General features: G+C 43.7%; 1 protein-coding gene across 9 annotated transcripts in view; it reads left to right on the forward strand.

Moving 5' to 3' along the window:
• LOC125640344 (contactin-4) overlaps positions 1–16,034 on the forward strand; it is a 646,262-nt gene that overhangs the window by 467,085 nt on the left and 163,143 nt on the right. The window lies entirely within an intron of this gene.

Raw genomic sequence — 16,034 nt, forward strand, 5'->3', positions numbered from 1 at the left:
TTGATAGCTATCAAATCCTCGTCCATGATGGGAATCAGCATCATCGATGCTGCTGTTCAGACAAGTTAACAGGGACTTTTCAATAAAAACTCAGTGTTTTCTCCGTGGCCAAGAAAGTGGTAGATGGTCCCAAAAAAATCAAGTTTCTAAATGGATTTTATAAACTATGAAGACTATAGCAATTACTTTACTACAACGTCGCTTTAAAAGGGGGTGATAAAAAAAAGTTTAGAAAATTCAAAGCAATCATTTTCAACTAAATTTTTATAAAGATCTCTGGTTATATCCTATGTAGATATGTAGCGAGTGGTGCCAAAACTATCTTGGTTGGCTGGGTGTTTATACATGTGTGTTTCTGTGTTGCAATTCTCACAAATCAAGCATTGGAAAGATAATTAGTTCGTTGTCTATTATATCAATTGATTTGGTATTGGACTTGATTGCAGGCAATGCATTCTGTGCCCAATAGTCAATGAAGTGTGTCATACAACTTCAGTGTATTGTCACTAATCACTATGATCAACAACTAGCTATTTTGGCTGGGTATACACCCAAGTGGTATTTCCAGTAATCCACATATAAATTTTCAGGTAACTTCTCTCTCTCTCTCTCTCTTTTTTTTTTTAAATTGTAATCTTGTTTTTAAATCTATGTGCCATTTGAGTCCTCACTCATCAGCTAAAAGTTGCCTAGCAAACCATTTGCCACTGTGGTGTTTTTACTGCTCAGACACAATGAGGCAAGTATTTACTGAGCCCATTTGCTTTTGCCCAGCTGTCAGGAAAGCTTGACAAGTCTGCCAGCCTCCTTTGGCCCCTGGGCTTCACAGTGCCCACCTAGACTGACACTTGAAAGAAACAAAATTAAAAAAAAAATAGTTTGGAAGGCCCCTGGGTCTGATACTTTAATGACCTGTGTGATCTGCTACTGCTCACAAATCAAGAGAGATTTTAATTCTGAATATCATCTGTAAGCCTTGACCAAACCTTTTGAATCAGGATAAACCCCAGGCAGAAATCCCACTGACCTCTATTGAGAAGAGTAAATATTTTTTGCACCAATGACATTGTTCTGCATTTTAACTTGTTGGGCGCTCTGAAGATTTTCTTCACCAAAGGTACATTCAATGCTGTCACTGTATGGGAGAGGGGGAATGCCATGTCAAGGATAACCAGCTACCTAGTTTCTGTAACTAGGACACCTTTCGCCTTCATTTTTTTAGGCATTATGCCTCTCCTTCAGTGTATAATATTATCATCAGAATTACAACTTCTGGAATCTCCATGGAAGTACCCATTACAGGGACATGGTTGTTACATCTGCAATCTAAGGCACTTTGTTCCTACCTTAAAGGTTAAATTTGGGACCTACCTGCACCTGGACTGTGCCCCATTGGGGTATCTGCATTTATTAACTGCTAAGTACTCAAGTATATAATGGAAGGATTGGCTCTTATCAGCTCATGTAATCTGGTGTGCCTAAGGTTTTATAGAGATCCCAGATCCCAATGCATACCAGCTTACCCAACTTTTCAGTAGAGATGTGGGGCCCAACACAGATGCAACGAAACCTGCAATTTTAAGGTAGAGGGGCTGTTACTGGAGGGTTCTGCAAGGAAGAAGACCCTGAGGTTGTAGTGGTTGGCATTTGAAAGGTCAGAACTAAGTGTAAGAGGTTGAAGGGTCCGGTAGGAACTTTTCAGTAAAATGTACCCTGAGCTGACTTCTATATCACAAGCCTGTTATCCAATTCATATTCCGAGGTGCACAAAGCCTCCATCACCTGCCACCCACTACCAACTGCTTCAACTTTTCTCTCCCCCCCAGCTACAAAAACCTTGTCTCCCTCCCAGGGACAAGTTTCCTGACTTGATTTCCCCAACTGCAGGCTACACCTCCCCTACCCCTATGATGAGTCCCCTTTAATTTAAAACAAACAAAAAGAATTATTTTTTCACACAACACACAGTCAACCTGTGGAACTCCTTGTCAGAGGATGTTGTGAAGGCCAAGACTATAACAGGGTTAAAAAAGAATTAGATAAGTTCATGGAGGATAGGTTCATCAATAGCTATTATCCAAGATGGACAGGGATGGTGTCCCTGGTCTCTGTTTGCCAGAAGTAGGGAATGGATGACAGGGGATAGATCACTTGATGATTACCTGTTCTGTTCATTCCCTATGAGGCACTTGGCATTGGCCACTGTCGAAAGACAAGATACTGGGCTAGATGGACCTTTGGTCTGACCCAGTAGGGTCGTTCTTCTGTTCTTATGTTTACTTTGAATTTAGCTCTTGACAATGTGGCATAAATTGTTTTGCTCCTCTTTTGGTCACTGTTATTTAGCCCTAGCCTCCCAGGTGCTCAGAAACCCCTTCATCCCAATTTTGGTGCTGTAGTCTTGGGAGGAGTTTTTTGTTTTGTTTATTTTGATGGGGTTTCTTTCTCTTCTGGACTGTTTTAGTGTTATGATCATGTTGATTGCATGCTGAAATCAAAGATGCGCTGAACTTTGCAGGAGGCTGATACTTGATCTGCATTCAAATCTCTGCTTTTGTCAAGAGAAATGCGATTTAAACAGATCTGCTGAGATACTCATAAGAATTACGCATCTATTATAACTGTACCAGTAACTGGTCAGTCTTTGAACCCATTGCTTTGTAAAAATCCTGAACAAACATTACTCTAATACTTAAAATTGGCTTCTTAAAGATATAATAGTTTCAGATAGTTTCAAGACGTATGTATGAAAATGCCTCTATCAATTTATTTATAATGAGTTCACCATCATAGAGAGAGGCACTGTATACCAAAAATAAGAACAGCATATTACTGTCTGAAGGCACCATCTTCCCCCATTATACCCCATTCTGTCCTCCCTCCTTCCTCTCCCCGTGCTTTCTGTGTGCTCTATGCAGTTAGTTTCTGTGGCTGTATATTGGTTACCTAGGAAACTGCTATAGGCTGGAATTTGATTGAAAATGCTACTGGACTGAGTGTCAGAATTGTGGCCTGTGTTTCAAGTAATGCATGAGCGCATGTAAAATCTTGACAATTTTATTATTATTTGTAACATAAAATAACGTTAAGCACTGGTGCCAAATCCATCCATGGTGTAACTACATTGATGAATTTGGCCCACTCTCCCTGCGTACACCCGATGCGCACTCTCCCATAAAACCAACGCTACCATCCAGTCTCTCTCCTCACATCATGAACCCTCACAAATTATCACCCACCCCTACCCTGACAATATCATCACCAAGTAAAGGGGCTGCCATTTCCCATTAGGGGCAGGTAATGCGGAAACTTATAAACAAGAGATAAGACACAAATAATGCTATTCACAATTACTCTCTCCTACCCATCAATTAATTCAGCTGCCTTAAAATCAAACCATGCTCCTTCCATACCACCCCGATGAGTCTCATCTCACCCTTACAGAGAATTGCATACCATACCAACTCCTCTGCCACGAAGATTAAATGTGTAAATTAATTTAGCGCGAGCAATGGGAGGGTGAGGGGAATTCCAGGTTATGTGCTGAGGTGGGGTTTTTTTATTTTTTATTTGTTTTTTATTTTTTTTGCAGTGAGGAATTTTGTTGCTATTTTGCAGAGAAAATGGCTGAGATCCAGATTGAACTGTCAGGTGGATGTGTTGTGTGTAAGTGACTCAAAGACCTTCTAATGTAAATGTATTCAGTGATGACAGTAACACTCTAAAGAGCTGATAAAGTTATTTCCCATTACTTGGGTCTGAATATATACAGCATGTAAGGAAAGGCATGTTTTGGTGCCTGTGAGATAAAGACACTCGCTTCTGGTGCCCATCAAGGCAGAAGACTGAAGGTATTATTACTAGATCCACTGTTAGTTTAAATTGGCACAGCTCCGTTGTCATCAGTTGGCCTGTGCCAGCGTACAGAAGCTGATGTTCTAAACCTCTTTCAATAAGAAGAAATGTTACGAAAGGCAAAGTAATTCCAGTCTCTTCTGATCTGGATCCTGGTAATCTCACTTGCCCTGCATGAAGAAAATGTCATCTTCTTTTTTTTTTTAACAGGATCTAATTTGTATTTAATATAATTCATCCTGATCAGCAGGAAATAACCTGGAGGAATGGTAGAATTTTTAGGCTGCCAATTGCACATTGTTTCCCAATTGCACTTTAGTTAGCCAACTAGCTTGCTCACAATATACATTGGAAACCTATTAATGATTACAGCACAATTACTGCAGATATCTCCTTTTCCAACTGTGGGGAGATAGAAATGAGTATGAGAATATCTGATGTTCCTGGTGGATACTCTTTCTAGGGATGTTTTATTAGTGAAAAATTATAGCAGCTTCCATCCCAAGGGATCCCAAAGTAGTTTTTACAAACTAAAACTATAGAGATCACTTCATCCAACACTGTAGTTCTACCATCTCTGGGATATAACACAGCAATTGTTTAATGCTTTACTACAGCAATACACAGCAGTTTTAGGCAAGACGTGAAGAATACTATATGTAATTGAAAATACAAGAGCAATTTAGAGAGAGAAAATACAATTATCTGATTTGGAATTTGATTAGGACACTGTGCTTAATGCCATAGCCTGGAAAATAGTGCCATGGACCTTTGATTTACCTGCTGAGGACTAGGGCTGGCCAGAAAACAAGAAATCTGTTTCATGAAAAATCTTGAGATGTCAACATTTGTTTTCCTTTCACATCTAACTCTAGACATTTTGTATTTTTTCTCAAAAAAAAAAACCCACAAGAGAGAAACACCCCAGAATAGCCAATGGTGCGGTAGTTAGGAAGTGGGAGACCTAGGTTCAAGTGCTTGTTCTGCCTCATTCAAAATAGGGAGTTGCATCTGGACTTCCTAAGGTAAGTGCCTTAATCACTGCCCTATTGCCTATTTTGAGGTGAGTCTCTCTCCAAAAAGCTTTGGTTTTGACAGATTGGCATTTAATGACAAAAAAACATTTTGTCCAAAAAATCCCAACTACCTCTACTCAGGACAATGGTTTTACATATCATAAAAAAGACCACAGTGCCCCTTAGCACTGTGACTTAGATGGAATAGCACCATCTAGTGAATCATTATCACTAGCACATCCTCAGCTATTCCTTGGAGAAAACTCAGCCATGTAGTGGCCCAGCCCAGCCCTCCTTCACTTGTGAGATCAGACAGGGTGAAAGCAGTAGATATATGGCACCGGGACAATTTTTTCCCCTTTGTTTTATAGTTAAGAAAAACTATTAATGGTTCATCCTTTTAAAAAAAAAACCCAAATGGTTCTACTTCTTTGCTTTCTCCCCTACCCTCATTCCTTTCAGCTGTAGTTTGCTACATGTATGTAAACAGAAGTTTGGTCTTTGGGATATATCTGTTTTTTAAAGGGATTGTAGCTGAGAGCAAAATTATGTTGGATTCCATGTGCTAGTTGAGCTTTGAGCCATTTTCTACCTTAGAGATGCTAAAAAAAAAAGTCAGCTGTCTCTGATTAAAATGCTAGCAGTAATTTATCTTAATGTGAGGCAAATGCTTAACAAGTATTTTCAGCTTCTTAAAGGGGACCAAATACAGTTCATACATAGTCATTTGGACTTTCCAGTGCAAGATGCATTGCAACAATTCTTATTTTAATACAAGCTGGAAATTCACTGAATGAATCCAGTCCTTTTTTCCCCTCCAGCTGAAAAAGAAATGTGTATTTCTTAGGATACATTTTCAGCAGGGAGTCAGCATTTTGTCAGGTCAGTGTATCATAGTGTTATATTGTGTTAAGCAGCATAATGATGCGACATGCTGAAATGCTAAAATGCTGGCTGAGTGCTGGAAATTTGGAAATAGACACCTATTTGGAGCTGAGGAATAAGGGCAGGAATGGATGTAAATCAAACATTTGGCACTGTCAGATGTTCAGCTCTTGAAACATTACATAGATGGGCACAGAAGATTGGCTTGCCTTATTTATAGGACCCTGTCTTTTAGAAGTTCCCTTTTTTTCCCTTTCCCCATTTATTCACTCATACCTATTAAGCAAGTATAAAATAGGGAAGTAGTAAAACTAAGAATAATAAAAAGCTACCCAAGTCGTAATCTTTGTTCCTTAGCCATTTATCCTATCACATGTATGTATTTCTTCCCAATACTTCTCAGTTCTCTCATCATTAAGAAGTCCATTTCTAATAATTCCTTCATTCATACCACTACACCTAGATCCACTGGTATTGCTGACAAAGTGTTTTTTAAAGATGGACATTAACAATGGCAACGGCACCAGTAACTTCCATTCTCCGGAGGGGAATCACAGTGTTGAATACACTCTAGGAAAGAGCAGGATTGTAGTAACTACTTCAATCATTTTACATGGTAAACACTTCAGACAAAAGACTACATCTACCTCTGTTTTCACAGCACCTAACAACATTGAGTTCTGATTGCAGCTTCTGTGTGCTACCATCAAATTAACTAGTCAATAATAATAAATCCTAGTATCTCCTGCTAAGTACATTAAAAACCAATGGCCATTTTAGGAAATGTTTGGGTGGCTTTTTTGATGAGACAGGTTGTGGGTATTCAGCGTTTCTTGGGATCAGCCCTATAATTTGGAGGTAGCAAAAATAGTACTTATAGTGCTTTACATTTTCAAAGTACTGCTAGATCAATACCCTCTGAAGATGAGCACACTCCATAGGGGATGAGACCCCCTTGGAAATATTTGAGGGATCCTTTCCCTTTAAATGAATTCCAGTACAAATCTCCATATTTAATATCTTTTCACTAATTCATGTCGAATCAGTGCTAATACACTGGTACTTTATTCTGTGCATTTATGGAAATTGGGACATTTAACTGTCACATTTACCAGATGTATGTTGTTGCTGAGCGCTGCATTACCTACTATACAAATAGTAATTTAATTTTTGAATACTTGCTAACAATATCTCTGCCATTTCATTATGAGACTATAGATTAAACTGTGACATTGAACTGTTTAAATTTGAGCCGGCTTCAATTGCACTGAACACTAACAGCCTCTTTTTGTAACTCTTGCAGCCTCTGGAATGTAATAACTGCAGGGACACAGGACACACTCTTGTAGTAAAACCCACAGGAGTGGGATGGAGGGCCCAGGAAAGTTCATGAGTTTGTCCTTTTGGTGTTCTTGATGTATGATCTCCTTTCAGGGGCAGTGCACATAGGAAGATGGGTCAGGCAGCTTGCCAACATCAATGACCCATGATACTAAACTGGGAGGAGTGGTAGATACGCTGGAGGGGAGGGATAGGATACAGAGGGACCTCGACAAATTGGAGGATTGGGCCAAAAGAAATCTGATGAGGTTCAATAAGGATAAGTGCAGGGTCCTGCACTTAGGACGGAAGAACCCAATGCACAGCTACAGACTAGGGACCGAATGGCTCGGCAGCAGTTCTGCGGAAAAGGACCTAGGGGTGACAGTGGACGAGAAGCTGGATATGAGTCAGCAGTGTGCCCTTGTTGCCAAGAAGGCCAATGGCATTTTGGGATGTATAAGTAGGGGCATAGCGAGCAGTTCGAGGGACGTGATCGTTCCCCTCTATTCGACATTGGTGAGGCCTCATCTGGAGTACTGTGTCCAGTTTTGGGCCCCACACTTCAAGAAGGATGTGGATAAATTGGAGAGAGTCCAGCGAAGGGCAACAAAAATGATTAGGGGTCTGGAACACATGAGTTATGAGGAGAGGCTGAGGGAGCTGGGATTGTTTAGCCTGCAGAAGAGAAGAATGAGGGGGGATTTGATAGCTGCTTTCAACTACCTGAAAGGGGGTTCCAAAGAGGATGGCTCTAGACTGTTCTCAATGATATCAGATGACAGAACGAGGAGTAATGGTCTCAAGCTGCAGTGGGGGAGGTTTAGATTGGATATTAGGAAAAACTTTTTCACTAAGAGGGTGGTGAAACACTGGAATGCGTTACGTAGGGAGGTGGTAGAATCTCCTTCCTTAGAGGTTTTTAAGGTCAGGCTTGACAAAGCCCTGGCTGGGATGATTTAACTGGGAATTGGTCCTGCTTCGAGCAGGGGGTTGGACTAGATGACCTTCTGGGGTCCCTTCCAACCCTTATATTCTATGATTCTATGATTCTATGACCCATGGGGGAGTGTAAATTCCGCCACCTGCTTCTCTGACCTGTTCTGTTTTGGGGTGACTCCCTTCTTTCTGGAATCAAAACACTGCAAGAATCAGATCTGCATTGCCTGCCCCACCTGTATCTGTGCTATTCTTCATCTCCATGAGGAGAGGACAGTGTGGAATTTAAATACATATCAAAGCATCAGTTCTGGTTGATTTTGCCATCAGTGTTCCTGCCATCTGCAAATCCTGTCAGAGAAAGTAATTATTGTGTGCCCTTGATATGTTCCTCCCATCATTGAGTCCTGACAGAGAAGAGTTAGCTGCTGCTGCTGTTGTTGTTATTTATTACATGCAAAAGAACTATATTAAAAATTATGAAGGTTGCAAAGTCAAGCACTCAAAAATTAGGAAATGCCAAAATTAAGGTTGCCTGTGCAACTTTAATTCACCCCCTCATCTGCATGCATTATGATACTGTCTTTAATTACATGATCATATACAACTTTTTTCCACAGGATCCCAGCCTCATTTCCTATACAGGATTGCTGAATGCTGTGTAGTGAAGGGGGCTGTTGTCTGGAGGACCCCTACATTATTCGTTTGAGAAGTTGGAAGGTGTTTAGTGAATGAGGCAGGATACTGCAGAAAGAGAAAAGACAGTTGCATGGTTGAGGCAGTTGAATGATGCCCTGGAGAACTGGATTCTGTCCCTGCCTTTTCTATAGAGTTCCTGTGAGATACCAGTCAAGTTACTTAAACTGGTCTTTTTAGGGGTGATCACTAGTTGTATGGTCCTCATATTCTGAATGCCTGACTTCAGACCTTGGGCGTGATTTGCAGGAGTGCTGACAACTGCAGCTGAACTCAGCGGGAACTCCGCTGTGAGTTTAAATAGTGCTATATAATCCAAAGTACTCTGAAAAATCAGGTCCTACGTGTATCAAATTGGGCACCCAAAATTAGTGAATACTTTTAACCTTTCTCTCTCTGTGCCTCCATTCACCATCTGTACTAAGGATATAAAAGGTTAATCGGTTAACCAGTTAACCAATAAACATTAGGTTTACCATTAACCGGATCTTAACCGTTTACCCTGGTGGCCAGCCAGAACTGTGTTGGGCCAGCGGACCAGAGGAACCCTAGCCTCGACAGGACCCCAGCTGCAGGTGGGCTGGCATGGACCCAGCCACCATGGGCGGGCTGGCGGGCCGGACAGGCTGCGCAGCGGGACCCCAGCTGCAGTAAGCTGGGGCAGCCCCGGCTGCAGCAGGTGAGACCCCCGGCCGCGGTGGGCCAAGTGGGCTCTTGCAGGATCCCAGCCTCAATGGGCCGGGCAGGCTGGGATGGCCCCAGCTCCAACCGTACCAGGCCATGCTGGAGCGGCACCAGCCACGGTGGGCTGGGCAGGCGGGACCCCATCCCCAGCTGCGTGGGACCATCGCAGCCCACATTGGGACCCCAGCCAGGCCCCAGCCCCAGCCAGGCCAGCGGGACTCCAGCCTCTGCCACCCCGCGCCGCCCCACCTGAGTGGCCTCAGTTAATGGTTAACTGGTTAAACGATGTAATTTAAATCATTTAGTCGGTTAACATTTTTAACCGATATTTACATCCCTAATCTGTACGGTGGGAGTATGAAAATAATTTTCATTATTGTGCATGAAGCACTCATATTCTATAGTGATGAGCACCACAGGAAAGCCCATGAGGAAATTAATAGTTCTGTCTTCAGAGCCGGGCTTGAATAATGTGACGTAAATAAGGCAGAGGCCATGCATTGAGCAACATGGAGAGAACAAAATACGGACTGTCTGTTCTGTGCACTGAATGGGGCAGTGTTGCTGCACAAATACACAGTATGAGATCAAATTAATCTATACCCATAAAGGGGCCAAAGTAAGGTTGCACAGCCAACTTTAATTCTGGCAGTTCCTAACTTCAGAGTGCTTGACTTTGCAACCCTAATAATCTTTTAACATGGGGTTTTGTGTGTGATTTTGTGCCTCTTAAAAAAAGCAAACTGAAAAACCAGAAATTATATCGTGTGGCATCATATTGATACCCACGTAGATCATTAGCAGGGGTGAAGTCTTTAGATCTGCCACACCGACCTCTGCCACTTAAACTAATGAAATAACTGATAGCAGTTGTAGGTAGTTATTCTCCATGTAGGCCAGCTCTAGAGGGAGATGGGACATTTTGCCAATGGGTTTCACAAATATCTGCTGACAGAGGAGGGTGCAATTCAAGACTCTGGAAATGTGTGCATTCTAGTGGGCACAGACTCTTCTGACCACAGGCATTGACTTTTATTTTTCCCTGTGGGTGCTCCACCCCCACTCCGCCCTGAGGCTCCACCCTTGCTCCGCCTCTTCCTGCCCCCACTCTGGACCCTCCCAAGAGACTCCACCCTTGCTCTGCCTCTTCCCACCTACCCTGAGGCCCCTCGCTGCTCTTCGTCCTTCCACCAGCCGCCCAACAGCTGATCTGTGGCACAGCTGAACAGTTGATCGGTGGCCCCACCCCTATTCTTTTTCTGTGGGTGGTTGAGCCCTGGAGCACCCCGGGGTCGGCGCCTATGCTTCTGACCATTGCCCACAAGCTTGGCCCTTCCGCCCTATTCCCCCTAACAGTTCCCTATCCCAGTCTTGTCTCTACCTTACCACTAGCTCCTCATCACATTCCTATTCTCCTTGCCTACCCAGGCCCAGTCTTCACTCCGCAGGCTTCTGATCCCAGTCCCTGTCTCCTTGCCCAGAAAATCCTAGTCTTACCCCTGCACACCTCTCATTCCACTCTTCCCCAAACAACCACTCCCAGTATCCTTGCCCAGCCAGTCCCATTTCTCTTCCCTACTCCCTGATGTGTCTCTGTTTCCCTCCAATTTCCCATCCCCCCTGCCCCACATTCTCCATGCCCACTAGTTCCCAGTCCCAGTCTCCCTCCCCAGGTTTCTCATCCAATTTGTGTCCTCGCCACTCTCAGTTCCTTACCCCAGGCTATGCCCAGCCAGTGCCTATTCTCCCCTTGTATCTCCTGGCTCCTTGGCAGATCTATTTTCCCTCCTTCTCCACACCCCACTGGCTCCCAGACCCATCCCCCACCTGTTTTTTCATCTGATCTCAGTTTCTCCCCTACCCCATTGCATTCCCTGGTTTCTCAGTCTCTGCACCATGCAACCCTCCAGTCCCAGGCTCCTTGTTCCGATCCACTATCCCAGTCCTCCCCCACAAGAGCCTAGATCTGTCTCTTGCCTCCCCCTGAATTTGAAGCAGATGGTTTCTTTCTCCATGCTACCTAGGTATCAGAAGGAATTTACTGAAGACACAGGAGAGACAGGCTTCCTGCTCTCAGTCCTTGTGCCCAGCCGCATCCCAGCCCAGAACAGCTGTTATGGAGGAAGGCTGGCTCCATCCCTATATCCCTAGGCTGGAGCACGCCTCAGTCATTCTGTGAATACGGTGCATGTGCTGTCCAGTCATGTGCAGGAAACCTGAGGGGATACAGCATGATCAGTCACTCTCTGAGGATGGTGTGTACACAGTCTGGTCACACACAGGAGCTGTGAAGGGATGGAGCAGGGCTCAGTGAGGATTGCAACTTCAAAGCTTTTAGCTGTTAGGTTCTAGAAAGTCTCTACTGAGCATGTGCGAATTGTGATTTTTTTTCAAAGGCTTATAACTTTACCAGATCTGGACAGATTTTCATGAGGATGGCAAGCAGCACATCTGTGGCACAAAGGCCACCCACATGACAGATTTCATGTGGCTGCTGCAAAGTATGGGGGTACTAGAGCTTTCCAAAGAAAGGATAGCCGTGGTTTTTTTATTTTTAATATTGAAAACATTATTTTCCCTAGCCTCATTCTCATAAACAGCAGTACTCTTTGGGCTGAAATTTTCCAGAAAGAGTCAGCCCAAGGTAGACAATTGGCATGGAAAGTTTCAGCCCAAATAATTCAAGTCTGGTAAAATTATAAGCGACGGAAAACAGGAGTTTATAATTGAAAGTAGAACCCCACCTATAATTATTTGTATTGCGGTAGCACCTCATAGACCCAGTTGCAGATCAGCATCTCATTGTGCTAGACGCTGTACAAACACAGAACAAAGAGAGTCCCTGCCTCAAACAGTGTGTAGGGAGCTCCCACTACAGGCTTTTGAGGAGGCTGTGGCTCAGCCACAATGAGTCATTCTCCCCCTCTTTTGCCTTTAGGGCTTTTCTTCCCCATTTTTGTTTCATTTGCTCACCTCCATGCCTCTTGATAAGAGGAGCCACATAGGCCTATTCCCAACACTTGTGGGAACATCCTATAAAATAATAAAGATGAGACTTCTAAGATGTTATAAATATTACTTTAATCCAGCTGTAGAATTCAATAGCAAATTCCATAGATTGGTTTATATGTTCTCTCTCTGTTTTATTTATGTGGTTTCCCATGGCCATAGCACCTCACAATATTTAAAGGATTTAGCCTCACAACACCCAGCTTAGGTTCAGGAGTGTTGTTTTGCCCATTTTATACATGGAGAACTGAGGCACAGAGCAATTAAGTAACTTGGGCAGCATCACACAGGAAGTCTGTGGCCGAGCTGGGAATTGAACCCAGGTTCAGTACACCCTAAGCACTGAACTATCCTTTCCCTCCCATCATTTCTTTAGAAATTATACCAGATTATCAAACAGCTTCAGTGGAGTTATACAGATTTACACCAACGAGAGGATCTGGCGTAGTATTTTCAGTTAAATGCTATAGTATTTACCCATCAAAGAGACTTTAAAAAGATCATTCTAAATTTGTATCCAGAATCTCACAGGAATTTCCGTGCAACACAACCCTGAGCTAAACCTGATCATTTCATAGATTGATCGGTGTTGTCTGAACATTGACAGAACGAGGAGTAATGGTCTCAAGTTGCAGTGGGGGAGGTTTAGATTGGATATTAGGAAAAACTTTTTCACTATGAGGGTGGTGAAACACTGGAATGCGTTACCTAGGGAGGTGGTAGAATCTCCTTCCTTAGAGGTTTTTAAGGTCAGGCTTGCCAAAGCCCTGGCTGGGATGATTTAACTGGGAATTGGTCCTGCTTCGAGCAGGGGGTTGGACTAGATGACCTTCTGGGGTCCCTTCCAACCCTGATATTCTATGATTCTATGAGAATTCAGCTATTTTTCTTCCACCTTGTTCTGTTAGAACTATAAAAGAGGTACGTTTTACTAATTAAAATAGAAATATGCACTCATGTGTTCAGTTCCGTATGCTGGAAATGAAGCTCATACATTCGTATCTAGTCACTTATTTTCCATTTAGGAGCCTAGCTTTAGGTACCGAATTTTAAAACATTGGGTTGATTAGTAGGGCTTTATTTGGAAAAACAAGATTTAAAGGAAAATGAGTTGACACCTTGTTCTTCGGAATTATTGTATGCATACATGTTACGAAGATCCACTTGCATATTTCCATCTTCCCAAGGGGAAGGGAGTTATTAAAGATCAACCTGTTCAAAGAACTCTTAACTATCTCAGAACATTACTTCTGATGGAATTGCATTTGTAAGCTCTGTGCCTTTGAGCTGATATGTTGACAGGGAATTATTTTCACATCTTTTTCACATAATGGATGAGCTGCTAAAGGTTCTCTCTTTTTTTGTTCTCTCCTGACTTTTTCAATAGCTGAGAGAACTTTTGGTTCTGTTGCACAGCTTAATCAAGTAGAACTAACTAAATTTTAGTGTTTGACAGAAGAGATGGCAATTTTGATTTCATCTCAATCTCAACCTTTCATGCTATATGGTAGGTAGTGAAGTGCAGCTGCCAGCCCTGTTTTCAACATACACTGTGAATTACAGCAACAAAGTTCTGCAGAAAAGTCCTCAGCACAGGGTGTCATTGGTTGGGGAAACACACAGAGCCGGCCTTACAAGTGGGCGACGTGGGTGACTGCCCAGGGCACCATGGTCAGGGGGGAGCCGTGGTCAAGAGGATGCTGGCACACGGGCAGGGCAAGAGGCAAGTGCCCACCGGCCAGGTTCCACTCCCCACTTGTGGATGGCTTTGTTGGCCCACACAAGGTCCTGCTTGGCAGAGGGAGTGAGTAGGCTGGGACAGCTCCCAGATAGGGGAGGAGCTGAAGTTGTGAGGGGCGTTGTTACAACTTGTGGTTGGGAACGGTCTGTCCCAGGGTTGAGCTGTGGGAGCCCCAGCAGGCCTGGGGGAGCACCTTTCAGGGCAGGATGGGGCCAGGACTGGCCATGTGCCGGTCTGCACTGGACTGGGGGGTGAGGAGAGCACCCGAGGGAGAGCTACTTCCACCCTGTGTCTCCTGCACTCACCCCAGGCTGCCTGGCACAGCTAGGGTGAACAGATAGCAAGTGTGAAAAATTGGGACAGAGGTGGGGTGTAATAAGTGCCTATTAAAGAAATCCCCCGAATATCAGGACTGTCTCTATTAAATTGGGAATCTGGTCACCCTAAACACAGCCTGCCTGCCAGGGTAGCTGCTCACTCGCTCCCAAAAGCCCGTGGATCAGGGGAGGATGAGGTGTGCCCAGGCTAGTGGTAAGCGCTCCTGGGGGCACACAGCAGTGTCTGAAGTTGGGCAGCACTGAGGAACAGAAGTAGCAGGGCTCCTGGGCAGGTTTATGGCAGCTCAGGGAAATAGATCCTGTGTCAGGTGCGTGCTGTGCTAGGCTTCAGTTCGTCCCTCGCAGCCCTGCCATCCCTCCAGTGCTTCACACGGTCGCCAGCCTGATGTTCTTGCCGGGGTGCCCGTGCAATGGTCTCTGCTGAAGGGTACACACAGTCCCGACTGTAACTTAAAACTTCTCCAGTAAATTCAGGTGTGTGACCGTACTGTGTATCTGTACTTGACTCAAAGAAAGGGTGCCAAAATACAAGTTCGCCCAGGGCACCATTTTCCCTAAGGCCAGGCCTGAAAATACATTTGTCCTCACCTGAATTTTTTGGAAAACAATGACAGTCATTTCATGGGCTGAAACCAATACAATGTTTTTGGTTGTAATCATGAGGAGATGAACTGTTGTGTGAAATGAATTATTTTTTGCCTGTGCAATCATCTCTGCATGGATCATGTCCCAGAGTTCTCCCTCGCTTACCCAACTCTGCTGAGGAGGAAGTAGGGTGGGGAAGGAAAGCAGGAAAGTTGAGCAGGACTGTTCAGTTGGACTCCCTGCAGACAAGGGTAAGGTACCACTCAAAATAAGAAGGGGTATCACAATCTAGCCCTTTGTCCCTGGGACAAATCCTGGGTATCACACTCTGGCACCAAATATTTGCCTACCATTCATTACCTCTCCCCCATCCACCAAAAACAATGGTCACACAAGATGCCATTTATAAAGGGTTTATAAATTATTAATAGCCGTCTCAACAAATGTTAGAGTCCGAACGATCAAAAAGTTGTTTATAACAATGGCTAATAACCATTTGTAACACCTTGTTCTGATAACGTTTATAACCATCTGTTCATATGCTGCTGATGTCTGTAACATCTCGTCGTCATTGTTAACCCTTTGTTAACCATTTATAAATGGAATCTTAACATAATGTGTGGCCCAAAAAACCCAAGGTAGTCAAAGAGAATGGGCCAAGGAAGTAAGAAGTAGAGTGAGGAAATAGCCCCTCTAGTCAATATGGAAGATCAAACATGACAGTCAGTGTCCACGGGGAAATGAGAGATTGTTTAAGTGTACTCAGAGTGGCATTAATTTATCCTCCTTTCTCTGAAACCCTCATGCAGGGAACATGGAGAAGAGCTTGGAAGAATAGGTCCAGCCATGGTTCGCTGTGACCTGACCTGGGATTCCTACCATGTTATTTCTAGCTCTCATGGAGGAGTGGGATGCTGTATTTGGAAAAGTGCTACTTTTTTATGTCAGTTGGGATCAGAATTCTGC

Source organism: Caretta caretta, chromosome 7 (assembly GCF_965140235.1).
Source record: "Caretta caretta isolate rCarCar2 chromosome 7, rCarCar1.hap1, whole genome shotgun sequence".
Lineage (NCBI taxonomy): Eukaryota > Metazoa > Chordata > Testudines > Cheloniidae > Caretta > Caretta caretta.